This window comes from Salvelinus sp. IW2-2015, unplaced genomic scaffold (assembly GCF_002910315.2).
Source record: "Salvelinus sp. IW2-2015 unplaced genomic scaffold, ASM291031v2 Un_scaffold8167, whole genome shotgun sequence".
Classification (NCBI taxonomy): domain Eukaryota; kingdom Metazoa; phylum Chordata; class Actinopteri; order Salmoniformes; family Salmonidae; genus Salvelinus; species Salvelinus sp. IW2-2015.
Window position 1 is genome coordinate 2,364 of NW_019949427.1, and position 8,825 is coordinate 11,188.

Consider the following 8,825-nt stretch of genomic DNA (forward strand, 5'->3'; position numbering starts at 1 on the left):
GGAATATGGATTTTGCCAAACAAATCGTTTAAAAAAATTGCTTGCCCTCCAAATGATTTTCGAAATCCCGATTGTGCCCCTCGAGCCAAAAAGCTTGCCCCAACCCATCTTGGATTAAGTCATCCCCTTCCCATATCCTTAACCACATAGTGGGGAAAAGCAAAAGTGGACCAAGATCAGTGTCTAGTCTGTCCATATCATAACTATCGAGTCTTGGTAAGATGAGGCAATACAATTGAGTTACACACCTCCTTTCAGAAGTCAATGTTATCATTGAGTCTTATAGATCCTGCTGACGTCCCATCAGGACATGGAGGGAATTGGTTTAATCGTTTTGCTTCTTTTAACTCTGGAGGGGAATGTGGATTATAGGGGTTCGTTCAATGGATTCCACTAAGTGGCGACAGTGTATTTGATATGCATACACATCGCTGTCTGACTAAATCTGAAAAGATAAAACAAACAATCCAATACCCAGATAAAGATTGTTGGGCATCTGCACAATCCATGGCATTTACAGCATTGCTTCAGATCAAAGGTTCTCTTATTCTCTGCTTCTCTCTGCTCTGCATACCAGTTGGATTCATTTGATGTACGGCTGATTATATCTGCATTGAAGAGAACCAAAAATGGAACAAAAACATTTGGGGGGGGGTGAGAGGTTAGCATGTCTTTCTCTCTCAGATATAAATGAACATACCTCGAGTCTTCTTGGTGTGTTTGTATTCCTTCCAGTGGAGAGGGTTTTTCCTGGAAAGAAAACAGGGAAAATGGTTGATTTACTACCAGAACTACTAGTATTGTCAAATGCCAATGAGGCTAAAATGTCGGACTCTCCATTTGTTCAAGCCTTTTGGTCGCTGATGTCAACCGCTCAAGSTTAAAATGGAGGCCAACAAATTGAGTCCAGTCAGACACTCTCCTGTCATCCGAGTCCTATGATTGCTGGCTTATTCTTTTATTTAACCTTCCTGTATCCAGAAAGTTCCATTGAGGTCAAAATACCTCTTTTACAGGGGAGATCTGGCTATAATAAATAGGTTATATTCTCTTTTCCTGTTGAAATTGTAGAAGCTATTAGGCAACTTTTTTCCTGMCAATAATGGTCTTGAGACACGAWTACCAGTCTYTTTTATCCTGTAATGGTGACTACATTGAGGTGTGCATCCTACCTGTAGCAGTCTGTGCCGTACGGACACTCAGGTCGGTCCGCGTCCTCCTCTTCCTCCTCGTCTTTCGCGGAACTGTCCTCGTAGTCGCTGTCGCCGGGGTGACTGCATTCTTGGAAGTGGACTGGGTTTTTCCTTTGATAGAAATAACAAKTTTGAGAAGAAAATCATTGAAAGCTCGCTATTAAAATGTTATGGTCGATCCCATTTTGATTGKTATTCTTTGAAGAACATTTAGCTTTTGAGCTAGCACTTTCTCTTTGCTCATTTCCTTTGCCTCAATAAAGAGAATCTACATTTGAACCTGCTCTCTGCCATTTAGTTTTGGACCCTGAGGCTCTATCTAAGCTAATCCTTGTGTACGTCCCAAATGGCACCCTATTCCCTATATATACACACATGCAGTGCACTACTTTTTTACCAGAGCCATAATCGTCCCTGGTCAAAAGGAGTGCACTATAAAAGGAATAGGGTGCCATTTGGGACACACCCTCATCTTGGAGAATACAGTAGCTTATCCCATGCTTCACGTAGTTGTTTGTTAACTATCAGTGGTTTGAAAATAAACAAAACCTTAAATAAGAGAAACTATCTGGGGGGAAAAACATACTGCACATGTTCAGTTCTTTGGTATCAGAAAGTGCTGCCGTGGAACCAATTTGAACAGAAAACATTTGTTTTGTAACATGCATAATAGCTCAAGTGCACTTATCTCATCTGTAGTACCCGGAGCAACATAAAATAAAAATACCCATCAAATATGGCAAGTCTTTGAATTAAATTACTTGTTGGAACATTTGCCGGACTAAATTCATGTTCTCGGACGTGCAGGTCTTTTCAAGTACTATCTTAAATAAACATTTCCAACAGTTATTGTTCAGACAATGTTATGTGGGGATGTACCTGTAACAGCCCTTTCCATAGGGGCAGGTCGTCCTGAGCCGAGCTTTGGACTGGGCGGGGCCTGAAACGTCACCTGACCCTTGAGGCCCCTTGCCGACCTTCTGAGGCTCTCTCCCCCTGTCCTCGGACTCGCTGGCCTCCGCTCTGCTCGTAGAAGTGCTGCTGACATTTGCTGTGGAAGCTTCTCCTCCGCTTCTCTTCTCTCCATCGTCCTCCTCCACGTCAAAGTGGTCCGACTCCACGCTCTCCTCTACTTTACTAGGCTTCACCTGCTGCCTGGCTTTAAATGCCTGCGGAGTGATATACCATATACTGTAACTGTACATTAACCAACAACACACAAACACAATACAGCACATTACAGACAACAGTGGAGGCTCATCAGAGGAGGACCATCCTCCTCAGTATATTTCTGAAAAATGTAAATAGTTAAACATTTTAAAAGTTATTTTTAGACAAAACTCTACTAAATATATTCACGTCACCAAATAATTGATTAACACACTGTTTTGCAATAAAGGTCTACAGTAGCCTCAACAGCACTCTGTAGGGTAGCTCCATCGTGTAGCCGGAGGACAGTTAGTTTGCGTCCTCCTCTGGGTACATTGACTTCAATACAAAACCTAGGAGGTTCGTGGTTCTCACCCCCTTCCATAGACTTATACAGTAATTATGACAACTTCCAGATGACATCCTCCAACCTATCAAAGCTCTTTCAACATGAACTGACATGTTGTCTACCCAATCAACGGAATAGATAATTAATCTAGTACTGAAAGTATAAGCTACAGCTAGCTAGTGCTGCAGTGAATAAAATGTGGTGAGTAGTTGACTCAAAGAGAGAGGCTATCTAACACAAACTCTTACAAGTCAAGGTATGCTTATAGTTTCATTCATTTATTGCCACCGGGGCCCACCAGTATAACTGCTAAACTGCTTGCTAACTGTACACTTTATTGGATGATTGTAGCRGATTAACTAACCCGTTAGTTTAGTAGCTATGTTGACTTGACGTTAGCTAATATGGTGACAACGATGTCGGCTGTGCGTAGCGTTTGGCGGTTATGATGACATGAAGGTTTGGTTGGGAAAAGTTCTCGGCTGGTCACAGGCAGCTGATGTGTTGTGCACTGAAGTCCACAAGCGACGGGAAAAGGTGAAAGGAGGAGAGATGCGAGAAGGAATTATCCAACGATCAAAGGGATCATGCTGTTTGTATGTGGTTGCTATGAAAGTGAACTGTGTTTGATTGTGATCAGGGGTGTACTCATAGCGCAGATCCTGTTGAAAAACGTTTCTTAAACGGAAGCAAATGGAACAAAACGGAGATAAACATTCCTGAATTTGTCCAAAAGAAACTCGTTTGCAACTGTTGTACTAATGATTACACCCTAGATCAGCTAGATGCAGGCAAGATTGTGCATGGCGGTATTGAATGTGTCATTGTCTGTCACCTTGATTACTCAAATTTCTTTCAACCTGTGCACCTACAGTACCAGTCAAAAGTTTGGACACACCTACTCATTCAAGGGTTTTTCTTTATTTTTATACAACTTTCTACATTGAGGAATAATAGTGAAGATATCAAAACTATGAAATAACACATATGGAATCATGTATTAACCAAAAGTGTTAACCAGCTTCACCTGGAATGTTTTTCCAACTGTCTTGAAGGAGTTCCCACATATGCTGAGCACTTGTTGGCTGCTTTTCCTTCTACAATGTAGAAAATAGTAAAAATAAAGAAAAACCCTTGAACGAGTAGGTGTCCAAACCTTTGACTGGTACCGTGTGTGTATACACAGATAGCATTGGCTATCAATAATCAGAGCAAGCCACTGTCTGCAACATTTACAAATCAAAAGCCTAATGGATAACCTTTTTGACATTGTTGACTATAACGTCAGCACTATGTAGTTTAAATTAGCATTAGGAAACCATGTCTGCGTCCCAAATGGCATCCTATTTCCTACAGAGTGCAATACTTTTGACCAGAGCCCTATCGGCCCTGGTCAAAAGTAGTGCACTCTATGGGGAATAGGGTGCCATTTTGGATGCAACCATGGTAAATGGGTCACTAGACTCCAGAGGGAGTCAGTATGAGGGAAGTTGAAACTTTCAGCGGGAACTTTAAGGAGTAAATAACAAAGGGCTTAATCCAAAAGAGTAAGATTCTGCAGGCACGGCCGAAGAGGATACGGAACATCTTTCAAAGAGTGGTAGGTTGTTTCGAAGTGTTGCCACTCGTCGTACGTACAAAATTACACATGAAGCGCGACCGTTGTGCGTAATGTAGGCCTAGTTCTCAATGATCCCTTCCCGACTCAAGATAAGAAATTCCCAAAGTTTCATTTACAACTACCTGGTAGTGAGTAGTGATTGCCAATAGAATAGGCTATGGCTTGCCTGATGTTGTTGTACAAGACCTTGTAAGAGAGTTTGTGTGTGTTGATACATCCCTTTTAGTACATGTTCACACACACACGACAACACAACACACAAACACACACACACACCACACACTAGTTAGTTAACACTCAACTGTTGTAGACTGGACCTCTTCCCATCTTGTCCTCATTCCTCGTCAACTCTTCTTCCTCCTCACCCTCTTCCTGGGGTTGCTCTTGCCTCGCTGTGTTCAGACTCGTCCTCCCCTGACAAGGGCGCTGTGTACCTGGCCCGTTTTGCGCCGCGCCCGTAATGTTGGTCTTGTCGTTGGAGGTTGCGTTCCTCTGCTCGATTTCCAAAATCCTAAAAAGAGCACGATTCTGGTGAACGGTCGACTGTGTCCATGTAAAAAATGATCTATTATATTTGAACAGATAGTTGAGTGACTGCTATAACAATGAAATATTGTCTCAAAGGCAGGTTGAAAAACGTCGACACGCATTCAGGCTGCCGATTGTATCAATTCCAGTGGTGCGAAACAAGAGTCAGGTGCAAGAGCAGGAATCTCTTTCAAAAAGGTTGGAATTTTTTTATTTCCTAACGTAATCACCTACAAACCTGGTGACGCCACACAAAAACACTGGGCGCGTAAAGAGAAATTGTTCCAAGTTCAATAGAATAACAAATCCCACAAAATACACACCACAAACCCGAAACAAAAAAAAGCCCCGCACACAAAGGTGCAGCGGCAAACTGGGTTATAAATACCCCTAATCTAAACCACAACAGTGAACAATTACGACAAAACTAAAAGGATAACAGAAAAGGGAGCATCGGTGGGCTGAGCTAGTTAACCGAGACGACGACCGCCGAAGCGCCGCCCCGAACGGGAAGAGGCACCATCCTCGGCGTGACCTCGTGAACAGTCCCCCTCCCGACGCGCGGCTCCCAGCGCGCCGACCTCCGGCGCTCGAGGACAACCCGGGAGCGAAGGAGCAGGGCGCTCCGGATGGAGGCGGTGCAAAGTCCCTCAAAGGACGGATCCAAGATTCCCCACCTACCTCTCAAGCATTCTCCTCCGGACCGTAACCCTGCCGTCACGAGGTACTGCAGCCCCTCACGTCCGGCGTCTTGATCCAGAAATCTCATGATTCCTATACGCGCGGGACCCCTGCGATGGTCGGAGAGGGGAGTTGAGGGACCTCCCGGTACCTCACCTTCTGCAGGGGACCAGCTGACCACCGGGGCTGCAGGATAGACACATGAAAACGAGGCGTTAATACGATAGTAAGGAGGAATGTGTAACCTATAACAACACCCTCGGTTTATCCTCGCTCGAGGGGCTATTACAATGGGCCCACACACTGCGGCCCAGTTCCGGCGGGACAGGCGGAGGGGCAGGTTTTCGGGCCGAAGCCAGACCCTGGTCCCTGGTGCAAACACAGGGGGCCTCCTGCGGTGCGCGCAGACGGACGTCCTCTTCTGCCGTGAATTGGTGGCGACCTGCGCTGCAATTGAAGGAAGAAGATCTTCGGTGAGGTGTGGCGCGCGCAAAGTTCGACGCAACGGAACACGAGTGTCGTCTCGCTAATGGGCGCTTGTTGGTTTTACTTCCTTTGATGCCACTCATGTATGCTTCTGACTCCACGCCAACAGCAGCAAGTGGCAGCCTTCGGGTCGAGCTCGGTGGTGGGCCTCGGGGGGGCAAGTCACCCCACACCCTATAGGGACCCTCTGATTGTGTCTAACAGGACACACGCGGGCTTCCGGCCATACTCTGGCCCAAACTCGGCCAGCTCATTCGCTATCCAGTGAGGAGCAGCACGCACCACAGTCAAACTCGAAGGGCGCCGACAAGTGTGTCAAAGATGACATAGCGTGGCCGTGAGATGAGCTTTTCGTGTGCCATAGACTCCACTCGCACGCCGTAGCACCAGGGACGTACCCAGTAGCGATGCTTGAAGATCCATTGCACTACGTCTGCGCTGCGGGATTCCTTGCAGTGATTAGAGGTAGAATCCTCAGAAGAGAAACATGTTGGGGATCCTGAGTCAGTTCCTTTGTGTGTCGGAGTGGTTTCAATACCTCCCATGGCTAACCAGGTGTTGCGCTGCTCCATGTAGCCTCTTTTGTCGCGCGGCGGGGTGTGTTTAACCACAGAAGGGTGAGGCTGGCACCCGAGCACCCAAGGTCTCGGCCGGTTAGCAAACTGGCATATGTACGCTAGGTAACACTATAACGCGCCTCGTCTTCCTGATACACAGGCACGCGGACGACAGAACTCGCAACTCGCGGGAGTCCCATCGCAAGAGTCAGGCAGATCACAGTATACTCCATCTGCTCAAAGGGAACAACACCCCGCATAACAGTCACGCTCGGCAATACTTTGACTGTTGACGTCCCCTTGGTGTAAGCACGTCGGGGAGAATGAATCACTAGAGTCTGTACAGCAGTCTGTAAGAGGCGCTCAAGACACGCTGAAGTGGAGCACCGCCCAGTAAGAGAGCGCCTAATAGGGAGGATGACGGAGAGCACCGGGGACGAGGACTTAGAGCCAAACCCCGATCACACAACGACAAGAAAGATGGTGAGTGGTACTCCCCTGAGGACCGGAGGAAAGGAGAGTCGTATACACAAAAAATCTTAGACTCTCTGTATATGAGGGATTTGAGACCTCATTGGAGCACACATGTTTGTGGGGCTTGGAGAGGAGCGCCGCCGTTGGTAGCTTCCACGTGATTGTCAGGGTCTTCCGAGGGGTCAGAACCATCCCTTTGGCTGTTGTACAGGGATAGGACAGTCTGTGGGGGTATTACGGTGCTTAAGCCAAGCTTGGGTCTGGGTAGGAGGGAGCAGGGAGCCGCATGACCTCTGTTTTTATTGTGTTTCCAGGCTCAGTCAGTCTGGCTCCTCAGTGTGGTTCTACTGGTCCATGTCACAGGGGGGGGGGGGGTGGGGGGGGGGGGGGGGGCTGAGTTGGGAGGCGCTGAGGTGTTTTCTGGCTGTCCCTGTTGCTGTTCACTGGGCCCGTGTTCGGATCAAACAAGGTCGGGGCGCCTCAGGGGGGTATCATGGAGCCATGTTCAGGCTGAACACATGTTTTATATCACAGGGAGGAGATGGAGAATCCCCTAAAAGTAAATGCTATTTCTCTGCTTGGCCTCCTTTCAGCTTGGGAGGATCTGTGTCTGTCGTTCGTTCCTCAGTGCTTGAACCTGCGAATCCTGCACTAGGAGCCTTACTGGCAGCACGCATTACACTCGTGCTAGTAGAGAGAATGACGACGCTGTCTCTTCTCATCAGCTTGATCACTTCAAATAAGCTCCCAGAGATGGGCTGATGAGGACTATGGAGCACCTACCCAGCTTAGTCTTACATTTCCATTTAAGTGTGATACGGAATGTTCAGGGGCAAACATTGTCCCATCGAAAATGAGCACAAATTCGGATGACTGCACGCATTAAACCGGGGAGTCTGACACGACAACTAATGTCAAGGGTGAATATACGGTGGGCCTCGCAGCGGGAATAATTGCTATGTGTCCGACGTCCACAGCTAACCCACACAAGCGGGTGCGTAACCTTACGGCTCGCCAGAGACGGACACTGGCCGGCGCAGGTTTAGCCTCTCAACGCCCGTCGAGTGTCGGGCGCGTCCAACTCCATACACCGGAGCCCCAACATGAGGCGGGAACAGGATGGGAGTCGGATCGATGGCCGGTCATCGTTGTCATAGAGACGTAGACAGCGGCGTCGGCCTTTGTGTTGCGGGAACCTGGTCTGGGCTAAGAGATCGTAATCTAAACACGAGTAAAACACATGGCCACCTTCGCCTCGCCTGCGGATTCAACTCATCCTACGCCTCTCGGATACATCCTGCCAGAATTGGCGATGGTCAGTCCAGATGAGAAAAGGTATTTTACCCCTTCAAGCCAGTGTCTCCCAACATTCAGGGCTTTTACCATAGCCAAGTAACTCCCTGGTTCCGCCCGAATCATAGTTTCCGCTCCACCGCCCCCGGACCACAACTTCGCTTAAAGAACACAGAAAGCAGCAGGGACGCGAGACTTTCGGCATGGCGTGTGCACCGCAGACGCGCTGTCGAACTCAGCAACAGCGCATAGACCACATCCAACCAGAGGCCTGGACGCGCACCTCCACGTCCACCACACACGCATACACAATGAACAGAATGCAGCGCAGCACATGAGACGGGTCCGGCCATTGGACGCCAACACGGGAGCCTACAGTGCAACGTCGATGACATTCAACTGGTTAAAAGCTCTCTAGACCACACCCTCACTTGCACGGCACTCGCTGTCAGACGAACACACACAACTCGCACACAACAGCCCGACTCACACTT

At 47.9% G+C, this 8,825-nt stretch overlaps 1 long non-coding RNA gene across 1 annotated transcript; it reads right to left on the reverse strand.

The window, feature by feature from the left end:
- Positions 1-661: 661 nt before the first annotated feature.
- Positions 662-4,636, reverse strand: LOC139027201 (uncharacterized). Its single transcript, XR_011479265.1, has 4 exons — positions 4,615-4,636; positions 2,073-2,362; positions 1,173-1,304; positions 662-750 (listed from the first exon to the last, which is right to left on the reverse strand). It is a non-coding gene; the product is annotated as an uncharacterized lncRNA (long non-coding RNA).
- Positions 4,637-8,825: the final 4,189 nt, after the last annotated feature.